General features: G+C 37.3%; 1 long non-coding RNA gene across 3 annotated transcripts; it reads left to right on the top strand.

Annotated features, from left to right (window-relative positions):
* The first annotated feature begins 5,887 nt into the window (after nt 1–5,887).
* Nucleotides 5,888–14,771, top strand: LOC139960260 (uncharacterized). 3 transcript variants are annotated; one of them, XR_011790457.1, is made up of 4 exons: nt 5,888–6,124; nt 7,965–8,096; nt 9,396–9,480; nt 12,598–14,771. It is a non-coding gene; the product is annotated as an uncharacterized lncRNA (long non-coding RNA). The 3 variants fall into 3 exon arrangements; XR_011790456.1 differs by having other exon boundaries at nt 5,889–6,227; XR_011790455.1 differs by having other exon boundaries at nt 5,890–6,223.
* The last annotated feature ends 1,743 nt before the right edge of the window (nt 14,772–16,514 follow it).

Raw genomic sequence — 16,514 nt, 5'->3', positions numbered from 1 at the left:
GAAGCAGGACATGACACTACAGTATAGAAAAATTTGTCCCAACTGGGTGATGTATGCATAGTGCAATTGATAAGCTGTTGGATGTGGAGAATTGTTCAAGAGGAATCCCCCAAGGTTTGATTTATGGTCTTTAGTAAATTCGAGGCCAATAAAAATTAGGCCTGATATATCATAATTGTAGCTGCTTTGCAAGAAAAAAAAAATCCAAGTGCTTTAAAAATCACTGGTTAAAATCAGGTTTTCACTGGCATTTTCCCGAATTACAACACACACCAGTTTTAACTGTACAAGCTTTTGAGAACGAGCCAATCAGATACTTGACAATAAGCGGCTGTAATACAGGGCATTATACTGTATGTTAGGGACAGAAATCATGCAGATTAATTCTTTGACTGAAGATTATTAACCACAGACTTATAATATTTTGATGACAATGAGCTGCAATAATACAGGGCTTATGTCAGGTATGTGAGTCATGTTGATTCTTTGACTGACGGTCGTTAACCGACTAACCATGTGGTTTAGGTTTTCAGTATCTACGGGCAGAAAAAATACCATTGCCTTTACTTTATTTCTTTTATCTACTGGCATACAACTTTTATCTACTGGCATACAGCCTATTCTCCTTGCATTGAGCATGTGATTAGCCAGAATTTCTAGGATTGCAAGTGATTGAATTATTTTACTTTTAGAGTTCATGGGTAAGTCATGAGATTGTTAGTATAGCTCGGTGTCGCACACAATTATTTCTGAAACCAATGAAACTGCACAAAAGTAATTCAATATCACGAAAGAAGAAAATATATAAACGCCATTGGAAAATTTGGTTTTGATGTGTTCAAGATTTCAGGTGACCCAATGGAGGAAGCTGTTATAGCTTCTCTAGTGTGCAGAGCCATATATCTACATATGTCTTTTAGGCTCCTGATTTGAGTCTTATTTTGTGTTATAGCTAGTTGTAACTGATGAGTTTAGTTGACTGAAGGTTTTTACTGGTCTCACGATTTTTTTTAAAAGGGGTCAAAATGTCAAAAAACGACAATTTTTTTAATGTAAACAAATCTTTGAAGCTAAAAACAAAAGAAAAAAGTCCACATGACCCCCCTCAGAAAAAGGTGGTATATTGGTGCAGGCTGCTTTCTGGACAAAAATAAAGCTATGGGAAGTTCTCTAAGTGTATTCCTATCTCAAGTTATGATTTTTCAAAAATACATTGTTCGGCAGCATGCATATTCGATCGGTTGAGTGTTAAGGGAGTTTTAACCCAAATATCTTCTCCAAATTTTATGAAATGTCGGGAATATGTAAGTTGGTAAGTTTTATTTCCTTTACGATGTGAAGACACTGGACACTTTAATCACCACAAAGCAAGGAAATCGATGTGCTCGCAATAACATACAATCAAAATTTGAATGTACAATCAATACAGCTTGATTGATTGATTGAGTCATTGTTTTAATTTATAGATTGATTAATTGATTGTTTGGTAACTTCAGTTTGTAATGTAGTAATCTTGGTTTACATTTTAAGAATTTTCTTACAGTAAGTTGTAATTGACACACTGTGCAAAATTCTCACTCGAATCTTGATATTGACAACCCGACCACTAAATTGACATCAGATCGAAAATATTACTTACATTGTCGTTTGACGATAAAAAGTTCTATTACAATTTGTCTTTAAATTACAGTGACAACATTTAATTTATTGGTTTCATTTTTAATAATTTGAAAAGAAATGTCAATAATAATTTTTGCAAATTAATATTTCGACAACTTTGAGTGGGGCTGTGTATAACAAGGCCATTTATGACTATTAATATTGGTTTCTAACAGATAAATTATGTCTGTCAGTTTAATTAATTCAAAGCACAGTGTCATTAAGAAACATAAAGAGTATCTGTACATTGAGAAATAAAATAAAAGGAAATATGAAACAATTTACAATGGAGTTCTTGTTAGTTTGTTTCATGTTGTTAAATTTCAAAATTACATCAAAGCATCTATCACCACGCAGTTGAGTTTGTCAATATGTCATGACTGTTTAAGACGGATTTTCATCTATGGACAATCAATATAGAAAAACCTCCTTCAACCCCTAACAGACCGGTCAAAATTGCACGAGTAGAGGAAAGTATGATGAAGAATGTTGGTCAGGGAATTTTCGAAAATTCAGACAGTTAATGTATTGGTGTACAATTATAAAAACCTCTTATAGCAGCTACTATAAAACTTTGTTTCGTCGAAGGAAATGAAAAAATTCCAGATATTTCCGAAGCCGAACACTACACACATAGACAGTTTAGAGGCTGTTCATCCTAGAACGCCATTTTCATGCTCACTGATATGATGTGATATCTGCTGTTTGCTTTAAAAATTCGAATAATTGAAATGAGACTGAAATAAATAACTTTTATCTGATTACTGTGCAATGCCCCACATTCTTTTCATTTCGAAAGACACACAGTTTCAAGTTCATTTAATACACACTGAAGGCTTGGATTCTCTATGTGCCTCCAGTTAAGGAAAGATCTTGGGATTTTCATCACTAGATATCGCTAGATATCCATACAGTACAGTGTCCTTGGGATTTTTCGGGGCCTGATCTTGGGAAATTGCAAAACCGGGAGTAGTCACACTCCATTAAGGTCAGTGCACGACCTCTAAGACGTCACAAATACACAACCCAAACACTGTCCCCATGGGTTATACGCAGGTATCAACATACGTGTTTTAGTCATTTTTTCTTGAGTGACATGGATGGGGTCGAACATGATGAGGGGAGGTGATATAGAGGGCAAGGAGAGCTGGCTGCTGGAAGGGTGGCATATGGGTCCTATTTTAAAAGAACCCCCACCATTTTCTACTGTATAACATAGACAAGGGATATGATGAAATGTGAACACATTCAGTTGCAAAAATAATAGTTCCAGTGACGTAATCTGTTAAAATTGTGTGCAATTCTTCATTTTCAAGTTAGTGTATTAGGTCAATTGTCTCTGACAATCGTTTGTAAGTATCCTTCAAAACTTTTGGAAGCTTTTCCAATATACTACTCACTTAAACGGAATGTGAAATTTTTCTTACGCTCACATGGCACATTCATAATATCCAACCTCGTGTGAATCCTCGGATTTAAAGAAGGAAACAACTGTGCCATTGTTCAAGTGTTTCCAAGTTGTACAATAGTATGTGGTTCTCTCTTTTTTATTTTCTTCCATTATACATATAAAATTTATAGAGAGGAGTCATAAAATACCTCAACAAGAAGAATTACTAATATAAAAGGTGATTTTTTTTTAAGATGATAGGATATCATATCCAATACATTTACACATACAAAAGTTAATACATAAAAGGATATAACAGACTTCAACAAACAGTCCAAGAATAACTAATATAATAGAGGGAAAAATGTTAAGATGATTGGATATCATATCAAATACATCTACACATACAAAAGTTAATATATAATGATTTAACAAACAGACTACAACAAACAAGTGCTCGGATGGTATGTATAAAGCAGCATGGTAAATAAATGAGTTTCTGTAAACTTACGTTCGGTATTCTGTGGTGATTTGTGCTCGATTTGGGCAAGAGACTTTTTAGTACAGTATACAAAGGTTGATTCTAATCACTGCAGTAATGAATCTTATTTGCCATTCTCGTAAACTCAGTTCTTGCAGCAGCATTTACTTTTTCTAAAAGTATATTGTAATCTAAATTAAATATAGCTGATGTGTATTGAAGAAACTTTATTCTTCTTTCTTTGCTTTCTTGTAATATAAAATGGTACCAGACAGGCACTGTATAGATCACATGTGCCAGGTTGTATAATAGTATCGAAAACATTTTCCTTAGCATTTTGGTTAAAGAAAGACACAACGTTTAAGCCACACTAGATACTGTATAATATACTTTTTTAATACCTTGATACGTTGCAAGAAAAGATCAAACTGTCGTCGCTGTATACTCCCAGTTTTTAGAGGTTCTAGCCACATCAGATCCCTCAATAACAATACGTTACGATCTTGATAGAATGAGACATTCATATTTTATGGTTTTATTTTCAAAAACAAATTTCCTTTATTTTGGGGGTTACGCAATAAAGTCTTGCGGTCAAATGTTGGAACTGTGTCATTAACAGAACACTGATAATTTCATTGGTCAGTTTCAACAGATCTCTTAGGAATTGTGCATGATACAGCAGTATCATCGGCATATTTTGTTATAGAAATGTGTGAATTTGACCTAATTTCATCAGTATACATAGTAAATAATATAGCAGATAATGCCCCCCCCCCCCCCCCGAGGCACATCAACCTTTATTTCCGACATTTCCGATAACCTTTTATCGAACTTAACTTGTCTAGACCATCCTTGAAGAAATTGTGTCAGCCAATGAATAAGCCATGTTTCTTTGGTAAATCGTAAAAGATCCTTCATTAATTAATTTGGCAAGAAAGTATGAAAAAAAATGGAGAATCAAGAAAAAGACCCAAAGTTATAATTCTTTCCGTACAATCTAAATGAGACACAATATCATGGATTAATCAAACGTTTGATATCTACAATACATGGATTCTTCGAATGGCTTGCAACTTCCGGTCTGGAGCAGTAAGTGCCTTCTCCTTTCTTATGTAGAGTAACCCTATGGGTTAACAATCCCATAGTATGGAAACCAAGGCTGAGGGTGTATCAGTTTGGTGATGTTCATTTGGTTTGTATGTCTATGTTCTGACTTGGCTTATTTTTTCCAAAAGGTCTGCTATAACTTCCCCTATGATCCTGGACTTCTCAGCCTGTGGAAGAAAACGCCCAAGGTTCTGTCAAATCTGAAGGTTGCTATACAGATTTTCTAGTAATTCGGTCTAAACGCCCCCCCCCCTTTCCTCCTAGTCCTTTGTAGCAAAATAACTACTTAAAAATAAACTATGCTAGTATCTTCCAAACTTTCATGTAAAAGTATGTCACCTTCAACTATGTAACTAGTTATTACGTTGATATTTTGGGACTAGTTGTTTATGGGGTAAGGGATCGTTTCCAAACATAACGGTTATATGATCCAAGGCAGTGGCGTAGGAAGGTACTTTTGAGTGGGGGGGGGGGGCTGAAGACTGATGGCCGGCCTGGGGAAGGGGTCTAATGGGAGGGGGTGTACTACTCCCCCTTTGGATTTTTTTTTTGCATTTCCAGGTTGCCTCAAATGCAAATAGGTGCAATATAGCACACTTCAACCCACCCACTCCATTTTGTATATAATTTTGCATTTTCACCTGACCTTAGATGCAATTTGGTGCTCCAAATGAGATTTTTTTTCATTTGGAAATGAAAAAGGGGTTTTCGATACTTCCGCCCTCCATATTTTTCACGGGGGGGGGGCTGGCGCCCCCAGTCCCCCGGTTCCTACGCCCTTGATCCAAAGGTCAATGGGATGAAAAACTAGTATTTTTGCAATAACTTGAGAACCAAATGTCCATCAAGGTTGGGAGTTACGCTATTGTAATCCAATAGTCGACCCGCATCTGGGTGACATTTGACCTCAGGTTGACCTCCAGTGACCTGTATTAGTTTCTTTCAAGTTGATTATTTGCAGTTTCGTGGCCATATTCCAATCTAAATTGTCCACAAGTTGACTCCTCTGCAACCTTAATGTGCGAAGTTATTAGATATCAAGGAATGGTTTGGTTGTGTTAAAATTCTTAATAAGTACAGTAAGGATGATTCTGTGAGATCCGTAAAAAAAAATGCCGACTCTTAGCTCATATCAGACACCTGGTGCTCAACAGGTTCTCAAAAGGACCAACGGTTGATTTGTGATATTTTTGGCAATAATATTGTGTGTGAACATCGGACCACATGACTATTGTAAGACAGTGCTGCACCCTTGTAAATATTCCTTACAAGCAAGGAACCCTTTAGACTCTTGTTTGTGGAGGTCAAATGTCATTTGGGGTCACCAGGGGTCAAATTGTGTAAACCTTGTAAACACACTATCTCAAGAAGGAAAGGAAAGCTTGGATCAATCTCGTATTGCGTGTAAAGGAGTACCACAGACAGATAATTGGGAAATTGTACGAAGTCGCCGCTCTAATTGAGCAGCGGTTCAAAGTAGCAGTGAGGTACTGTATATGCTTAGGACTCCCGCACACCTAGTTTCTGTATAGTATATGCCTAGTAGTAAAGACGAGGAGCCCTAATGCAGAAGCCAAGCTATCTCCGTAGGTATTTTTACAGATGTTGTATTTTTAATTGTTCGAGACACTGCAGTAGGCCTAGCTGCTTATGTTTGATTCTGCGTCATGGCCCTAACGATCTCCTAACTTCCCACACCTTTCCCAACCCACACTCTGACCAGATATATGCATATCTTCGACTCCCAAGCACATATTTCTGATTCGTAGGGCGTGACAACTCATAATGTGGACACGGGAAGGCTTTTCTAAGCTAAACTTTTTCATCTGCTCAGTAATGCACTGTGTGCGGTAATGCGTACATCCGTGGGTGCAAAACTCAGCCTTTGATATATATGGGTAGCCATATATACATGGCATGTCGTTACTTGGTATAGGCTCAACGGTAAACATCTCATCTAAAGCTGGAGATAAGATTTATCGTGTCAACATGTTTCAAAGTGAAATTTAATGAATTTGTTGACTGTATTCCTAACACACAACTCTTATCCGTGGTCCGACGGTCACTGCGTGCTGTACAGCATGTATCCATATTACATTGCAGTGAAAGGATGGAGGGGGGGTGCAGGGACAATGATGCAAGGAACAAGAGAAGTAGGGTTTGAGGAGCTTTTGTATCCTTCCAGAATTTTGGCGGTTCTCATAGACATTCCTGTATTTTCTAATGCAAGTAGCTCTTTCAAATATTCTACTGCCCTTTTCCCGAAGTTGTCAAGTTTAGAGGATAAATCTGTCCTTCGTCTGGACAAACATCATATTTCTTTCCGCAGGTAGGCGTAGCCCCTCCATATATGATGGATGTGCTATAATTGTTGTACTCCCCAATCCTTACTCCTGTGATTCCTGTCACTGTACTGTACCTGTCCCAAATCCCTACTTTCTGGAATCCATTTAACATTCAACTGTTAGACCACACGCACTGCTTCTACTGTAGTTGAACATTACGGTGGAGTAATTGCACACAAGAATGATCTAAATAGAATATTTTGAAAAACAAAAGTCGATAATAAGTAGTTTATTATATTAACAGTATCAGTAAATGGGGCAACAATAAGCTGTAACAGAAACCAACAGGGTAGGATGCAGAGATATTTCTATATATATTGAAAGCTTTTATTTAATGCAGTATGGTGCCTTGAATCAGCAATTACAGTTTTTACCTAAGTACCCAGTTTATTTATGTACTCTCATTAGAAATCTGGAGGAGTACAGCCACTATTTCGAGGGAGAGAATTAGAAATTGCCTTTGATTTTCATTGAGATGGCAGGGGCACTACGGCAACTTTGTAGTTTTAGTAGGAAAACAAGGCTATTTACATACACTTGTGAAAAGGCACCAAGGGGCATGGTTTCCAGAGTGAGAAAAAACATGTAGAATTGACAGAATTTCAAGAGCAACTTTTCTTTCAGCGGTTTTTTTAAAACTGTACAACAAATCCTTTACATTTCCCGCAGCTGCTCAATATTTACTGACTCTTGGCACAAATTTCCCTGGAGTTTTGGACAGTTTTAGAGCCCTGACTTAGATGATAAAGTTGTAGGATTATCAAGAGGGTACCTAAGGCATTGAAAGGGTTAAAGGGCATACCACAGTTGTTGCTATCAGTGATGGATGATTTTTAAGCTCATTACCGCAAGAGGTATTTTGCCATGGACCTTCTTCCTGACGTACATATTCTTACGTTCATTGAGTGCGTTTTGTTTGTTCTTCTTTCACCCTCTGTCTGTCTACATTGTTGGTTCTCTTTTCTTTCATCTTCCGCTGCAGTTAATTCTCCCCACAAAAGGTCGCTATAGAAAATTTAGGAGATACGGCTCAGTCGGAGTACAAGCATGGCTCATCTCTGAACACGGAGTCCAGTGGTAGCGATAGTTACAGGGACATTTTAACCAGACATAAGTAAGTTTCACTCTCTAAACTTGTTTTATTTGAACCAAGGTTTTGTCAGCTGGCAACATATTATCTCTGATTTATTCTTTTGTAAAACAATTCAAAAATAAGAAACTGACTGGGAAAAGTAAATGCAATAAACTTTATTGGGACAAGTATTGGATAATCCCAAACTGAATGTTTACTTACCATAAAGGTAACTGGTTGAAAGGTAACGATGTGTCTTGGTAAAAACTATCTCAAGTTGTAAAGGATTCGGAAGGTAAATATAAGTCAACTTGGGGTGGGGGTGAGTGGAGGAGGGGTGGGTGGCTAAAATGAGTTGCTTGTAACGATATGATTTTAAATTTACACTCTAAACAGTTGACTGTACTGAAAACTGCACAGTACATTTTAAAGTTGACCACTATCTGTTTCTTGCTGTAAAGCAGAACTGTTTGTGACTTTGTGTTGAGTTTGTTTTGATCTCATCTCCCTTCATATAATGTATAGGGAGATTAGATATTGTACTTCACCCCGCATTAGAAATGTGAGTGAGTGTGTGTATGTGGGTGGGTGGGTGGGTGGGCGGGTGGGTGCGTGCATGGGTGTGTGTGTTTGTGAGTGAGTGAGCAAAATTAAGTATGTCGCAAACTCCTAGCTTGGTGGGTGGATGCCTGACCATGTTAACATATGCCTGCGTGATTGATGTTGTCAAAGAGGTCGAAAGGTCAAGACATCTAAAAATTGGTTTTTAGCCATTTTCTGCATGCCAATTTGTTGGACAAAGGCATTAAACCACATTATATGTAGAGAATGAAGAGACAAAGTTTAAGACCAGACAGATTTAGCTGTTTAGGCTTGTAGTTAACGGGTCACTTGAGTTAAAGTTAAAATTGGTCTAAATTGTGCAAAAGAGTGTGTCGTGAATTTCTTCTAGACTGTAAGTCCGATCAGGTTCAAACTTGGTGGGTAGGTGCATAACCATGTACTGTAAACTTGATCTTGGGTGATTGGTATACAGTAAATGTCATAGGTGAAAGGTCAATTACCCAGAAACTGTAGCCATTTTCTGCTCAAGTGTCAGTATGTGGAAAAAAGTCATCAAACCACAAAATATGTAGAATATAATGGGACAAATTTTAAATTAGAACTTATGCAGTTGTTAAGGGTCAAGGTCAAAGTTCATTGTAGATTCATTCCATCATAGAAGAGATGAGATGCCATGGATTGCCATCTTGTCTTATGTTTTAATCGTAATAGATACTAAGATCCTATAACAAGGGTGTTTATTAAGCAAGTTTCATTCGTTTCTGTTTTTCTCGACAGGAAAGATATGATTGATCAAGATGGCTACCTTCAAGGTATGCAAGGAATTAAGATGACTAATGAAGCAATCCATGACAGAATGAAGGTGAGATGACAAAACTATTAATTATTGGATCATTCAACTGTCAATTTGAGTATAGTTTCATTAGTTTAATGTAAGTTTAATTGCTTTGTTCAAGGGCTGTCCTAACATTGTTGTTGTTATATACCATTAGATGCAAGGTCACATTGCGAATAACATGCAACATCATGTAACTTGTTGAAAATTTCAAGTTTCATTGCTTACACTACATTTTGTGTTTAATAGAATGCTGAGTGAAACTACCCACTGCTGTAGGTGATGAAACATTTGGTGTTTAATCCGCAAGCTCCAGCTCATTCATTGGGGCTTAAATTTCTACTCCTACCCAGATCCCAACGAAGAGAGTAAGTGACATCTGCTCCTGTAACGCGACAATAGCATAAGAGATGGTGGTACAGACAGACCTTATGGGGAAAACGTTAACACGTCATTTAATGAAAGTGAAAATATTCCCCATCTTGGTGGGGTACATTTTCAAGTTTCTTCCATTTGGGTTTGGTACATTGAGATTACAAGATGGATATGATGCTCACATTGTATAAAATAATTGGTAGCAGTATGCTGGAGACAATGGGTTGTAGGACTATTGTTAGCGGGTCACAGATATGGTCATGTGCAAAGAAAATTGGAATGAATTTCAAAACTAACCAATGAGTCTGTCTTGCGTACAAAGATTTACTTCGCTGCTAAATAAACCCGAGCACGTTTAGCAGGAGTGTCAAGCATAAATCAGGGACTTTTAACTTTTGGTTAAAATGTTTAATTTATGGTAGTTCACAAGCGAAGATGTTACCTAACTTATATGGAATTGATACCAAGTTTTTGTATTGAATGAGTGCAGTTGTTAAATTTTATGTCCTTGCCAACCCCACCCCCGGAAAGAAGTATCCCTATTAAACTGTGATGAAATAACAATTAGTTATATTCAGTCTTACTGAAGGCGATGGAGTACAACAGAGTTGAGGAGAGTGGAATTTTCCGAACGTTAAAGAATACATCAAGTTTATTTCCTTCGTCCTCAGATTCAGTGTAAAGTACATTTGGTGAATATTGTAAGGATAACAAGCTCGTTCTCATTTTCCTAGAACTGAATAAGTATTCATGCAAAGCAAATTGCTCTTTTAACCCATCATGAAAGTAGCTGTGCCATTAGTGTAATATTGGAAACTAGTTTTGCAATATGCAACTGTGCATTATCTCTTTTTTTTTTGGGGGGGGGGTGTCCCTTAAATTGTATGTGCGTTGTGTCACGTTTGTTTTGACAAATAAGGCTTGTTCTGTGCAGTGATTATTTTTTCCTATAATCTCAGAGATATAAATATAAATAGAGGAAAATCTTGAAAAGGGTGTAACAATATTAACGTCGGGTTGGGTCAGATCTTTCTGGAAACCCTACATGTAAAGAGACTAGGTGAGAATTGGTTGGGGAGGATGGGAGAGGGGGGGGGGGGGTCTTGGTGGAATATTTAGGGACATTGCAGTTATTGTGTGTTGTTCTCCAGCTCAATTAAAGACCTGTAATTTATTTGTAAATAAACACACAGTTATTTAGTATTTTGCTGTTTTGGATGCATCCAGTGGTGGGACCTAGATTCCCCATCTCTTAGAATTTGTCTGTAACCCTACCAAAACACATATCCAGTACCACTAAACCCACTCCGAACTCTGTTGCTCCGTTTACCAGAGAGAATGTTGCTATGAAATTGACTGACTTGCTACACAAAGCTACTGCAAAGATATTAGGCATTTTTTCTTCCATGAACAGAAACTCTAGTATTATCATCAATATGATGATAAACAAAATGGAAAAACTTTGAGCACATGTATTCACAATAGTAAACACATACTTATTGCTTCCACTCCACCCTCCACTTTAATATTCTGGCTTTGCTTTCTGATTATGGGTTGGTTTGAGATGTAGTACATTTCTCCATCCATGTTATTGTCAGATAATGAAATGAAAATAAGAATTAATATAATTGTAAAAGAAATGTTTCCTTCCTCGACAGCATGACTTCATATTTGTCACTTCTTCAGTACCTACCTAAATGACAAATGTAGGCTGAATTTTAGACACAATAATGTTGTAGTCCACCAGAACAAGGTTAATTTGAGATTTTACACTCATACACTGCTGATCCAGTTTCAAGCTATTCACTGTTAAAATATGCTAAACCTCCGGTATGTTCCTTCAAAGGCTAACTTGATGATGTTATCAGCTCTTCTAGTACAGGCTTTAATGTTAATGTTAACCCATTGCTTTACATAAATTCTAATAACTCGCTCAACCAAAGCATGTTCCTTTAAATTGATATTAAAACAACAACACCCTTGCACCCATCGAATGAAAATTAAATACCATCTGTCCAACAGTTTGCGAATTTGTACTACCACTGTAAACATGTCATTTGATACAGGTAAAACTCTTTTTGGGATTTCGTGTTTGATCTGATGAATTGAGCTAAACGGTTAAAGTATTAGACTAAATAGTCTTGTCACTCTAAACTGATGAACCTCGGCAAAATAAAGGGTCGTTCCCCCAAAAATTAAAAGTGGCATAAAACTCTAACCTGGCACTGTTGTCAATGGTTCACAACAAATTAACTGAAGTTTGTTCCTAAAGTCATCTTTTTAATGTAGTTTTCCTTCGTGTCTTTACATTGTAATATAGCTTGTAAATCTATTGCAACTCAAATACTTTTGGCCTTTATGTTGTAATATATATTATTTTTTTTTACATTTTTTTACATTTTATAATAATATTCTGTAACTACTGTAGTTGATACAACAATACTAGACATTTTACTAGTAGATGGGTTATAAAAAATACAATTTTTGTTGTTGACATTTCTGACATTACATAAGTTAGGTAAATCATTATATGTTCTTACATGTCTGTCTGTGGCTGTGACCCCCTCCCACCAAGAAAGTGTTACTCCCCCCCACCCCCTCCCATCACCCAAGGCAATCCGTGTGTGCCCTTAAAATTGTTGGCTATTGTCGACTCATTTGAGTCTTCAAATGTAACATGCATGATCTACACTTTATGCAGAGTACTTTTGTCTAAATGGCTTGTGTATTCCTATCTAGTAATTTTCTTTCATACTCTTCTATGGACAGAACCACCTATGGTGTCCACCATGGAACAGCTCCCGAGAGACCTCCAGAAGACTTCGTTCCAATTCTGGTAGCGATGTGCGGAACGCTTCATCAATCCAAAGAGACAAGCCGATGGAAGTTTCCTCCAAAAGGATTAGAAATAGGACTAAAGTTGAAGAAGAATCGGAAAGTGATTCGATCCAGCTACCAGATAGTCTTGCCAGTCTCGGACTTTCAGGATCACAAACTTTTTGAGCCACCGATATTGCAGCTTCTTAAAAGATATATATACATTTTATATATATATATATAAATATATATATATGTAAGCTTTTCTACTTTTTTTTATGTATGACCATGTGTGTAAATATTGAAGCACTAAGGATATGCAGTTTTTTTTTCTTGAAATAGCAACAGATAAAATGGAGAATACTGTTATGAAAGCTGTACTTAAAACACTTTTTTCTGCAGAAATCTATCTATATTTCATGCATAGTCTTGAATACTTCTGCAATACCATAAGACCATCCTCTGCCCTGCACCTAAAAATACCGGTGTTTTTTTCTCTCTTGCATGTCTTCAAAGTGCTATTCTCAGGGGTATCTTGTTGAAAATTTTCTCAGATTAACAGATGGAAATTATGAAAGGTTTTTCGTTAAGGATGGTCATGTGATGATGCTAAAAGATAATCTAATGCCTAAAGAGTCTGTAAATTCAGAAGAGAGGAATTTTTAAGTATCCTATGCCAGGAATCTTCGATTGATTCCTAGCCAAAGTGCAAAAAGGAAGCTAAGGGTGTATGTACGCAGGTAAACGTATGTTTATGTGATGTTCCAACTTGTAAATGGGATGACTCACCAAGCATATCTTGCATGAATTTCATGAAAATTAGGATGTAAATTTACAGCACTGAATTCTTTGGCTGCTCCAGTTATTTAGCGAAGTCAAGGTCAATTGAGGTCATCAGCAGCCAAAATACAAAAACTTCATAGTCGAGTTTAGTGAACATCTTTAGCATCGGTAGAGTGTCATAGTTAGGTGGTAGGTCCCCCTCACTTAGCATTACACTTTGAGGTCAAATGTAACTTGGAGTCATCAGCTGCCAATAGCCTGAAATCCTTGTCGACATAGCTTCAAAATCAAAGCTGCGATTATCCTCATGCTCAGAAATGTACAAGAACTGAATGTTCTATGAAGAGGTCAAAGGTCACTTAGGGTCAAATTCTGACCACCTTGATAACTCCAAAAGTTAAGGTCTGATGAATCGCACACCTGGTATGATGGTGCCCCCACTGACATTGCAATCATTTCCTTTTGGTGAACATAATTTGGTCAACTTCAGTTTTAGTTTGTGAAGTGGCCCAAATTACAGATAGGTCTGAAGTAACCTTGAAAAATGCATAAAACAGTCAATCAGGTAAATGATATCTGCTTCAGAAGTGGTAATCATGTGTTTGATGATCTTAAAACACACCTTAAGTGATTCCTGGCAGTAATTGTCACTAGTTGAGTCCAAAGGGGGTAAACAGGCTGTCTGAAAAGTTGCCTTCTTCTGTGTAGTCTATATATACTAGATGGCTTTGGTTTTGAAAATATTTCAGTGTATTGAAGGGGTAGGTTGGTGGCAGAGCTGATTTGCTAACTCAAAAAAGGTAAAAGGTAATGTCCATGCTCATACATATTCAACATCTATGGGTCTATATTTCACATAAAAGGAAGACTGTTCTTTCTGGAATTTAATCCATTTTTGGCCATAAAACTTATGTACTGTAAAAACGTTATCAGTGACTGAATAGGTTGATGTCCAAAGAGTGAGTTAGTACATGTTTTGTGGTCTAGGGAGTTTGAATTGTCTGATCATTTCTGGTTCGCACTTAATTCTTGAACAAATGTTAACTCACTTGACTCTACATCAGTCAGATAGTCAAGTGGGATTTTGTGCAAATTATACGGCAAGAAAATCACAATTCTTTGCCCCCTATCTAGAGAATGCTTAAACTCCTCTCTTTGGGGGGTTTGATATAGATACAATATTTTGTTGTCACTAAGTGGACACAGTTTGTTTATTTGCAAGTTTTGGTTGTTTTTTACTTGTAAGCTGCAAACTGAGAAAATGTGAAAAATGTATGGTGAGTTTTTTTGAACTTGTGCTTTCACTGGAAGAATAAAAAAGAAGAGCATGAGTTGAAATTGAACCAGGGACCTTGTAATGCCTACTTTTTTCGTCTATCAGCTACCTTAGGATGCATTTCCAATATTTAAAGATCTGGTTGTTGGTAAAATGTATACACCTCCACTGAACCTTGTCAGGGAGGGGGGTGGTTGCCTACTCGCCTCACCCGCTTGGAAACCTTGTCAGGGGTGGGGGGGCAGCTAACTCGGGTGCCGCTTGGGAGCCTTGTCGGGGGGAGGGGGTACCGACGAGCTCCTTTTACAGAATTCACCGGCCCAACCGGGGCTTGAACCCATGCTGCTCAGTATCATTGCAGATGGAACAACCGATCACACCATTTTGGTTCCCAATAAAGTAACCTTCGTTTCTTACCTTTATACTTCCACCTGCTCCAAAGAACAGAAAACTAAAAGACTCTGGTTGGGTTTTGAACTCATGACAGTGTGATGTCTGTGTCTCTTAGTCCAGAGCACTAACCACTGCGCCACAGCAACTGTTGAGAAATAATGTTCGTTTCTAATATTTAAGGTTCATAATGGAAGGAAAGAGGTATAAGAATAGTAAAAGGAAAACTGCCTTCACTGTGGTTTGAACTCATGATAGAGCGTTTGTCAGTCCAGAGCATTAACCACTGCGCCACAGTGACTGTTGAAAAAGAGTGCTCGTATCTAATACTTGTACTTCAGGAAGGAAAAGATAAAAAAAAAGATTAAAATGCGTCGAGCGCCCTCTCGCGGCCTCGTTTTTGGTCAGTTTTCAACTTCAGGGGAACAATAGGAGAGCGAAAAACTTTTAGGGTGAACAAAAGATTTCAAAACCTTTGTTCGTCCTAAAAGTTTTTCGCTCTCCTATTGTTCCTCTGAAGTTAAAAACTGACCAAAAACGAGGCCGCAAGAGGACGCTCGACGCATTTTGCCAGTGATACGTGATTTCAAAGCAGTCAAATCACGTATAAAAGAAATGAGCATCCTGAGCATCGATTACTCCCTGTTACGTCTTTTGGGCTAAATCGATTTTGGGTCAATTTTTGACAATTTTTATTTGCGCCAAAAATAGGTTTTTTGTCTGAAAAGTTAAAAAAGTACCTCTTTTTGGTACCCAATTCCAAAATAAACTTCAGATTCGTAATCAGCGTGTCGCGAACTACCAGAAAAAATACACATTTATCGACTTTGCGACACTTATTTTTTTCACCTCAAACTTGCAAAAGTAAGACCGAAAAACTTTTACGACGAACAAAGGTTTAAAATCTTTTGTTGCCCCTAAAAGTTTTTCTATTGTTCCTCTTAAGTTGCAAACTGAGCGAAAGAAGTTTCATAAGAGAGCGCTCGACGCATCTTGTCAGTGATACGTGATTTCAAAGCAGTCAAATCAAACCTTTGTTTGTCATCTTGAGTTTTATCTTGACATTTATGAATAAATGGGTCAAATTTTGGCATAAATTTTGGATAAAACTGCTTAAGGTTTTTAAAGGTGAAAAAACTTTTTGTCGCAAAGGCGATAAATGTGTATCTTTTCTGGTAGTTCGCGACACGCTGATTACGAATCTGAAGTATATTTTGTAATTGGGTGTTGTGTGGGGCGTGCGGGGGGAACTGATTTATGATTTATGATTTATGAAAAAAATAGAAATCTATAGACAAAAAGCCTTTCCCGGTCAGATAATTACACGAAATTAGTGTATAACAAAAACAAGGGTGTCTTCTACTCCACGTCTAATTTTAGTGTCGATGGGTGTTTCAGAGAGGGGGCTGAAAAGAGGGGG

The sequence above is a fragment of the Apostichopus japonicus genome, chromosome 19 (genome assembly GCF_037975245.1).
Source record: "Apostichopus japonicus isolate 1M-3 chromosome 19, ASM3797524v1, whole genome shotgun sequence".
Classification (NCBI taxonomy): Eukaryota; Metazoa; Echinodermata; class Holothuroidea; order Aspidochirotida; family Stichopodidae; genus Apostichopus; species Apostichopus japonicus.
This window is presented reverse-complemented; position numbering and strand designations above follow the sequence as displayed.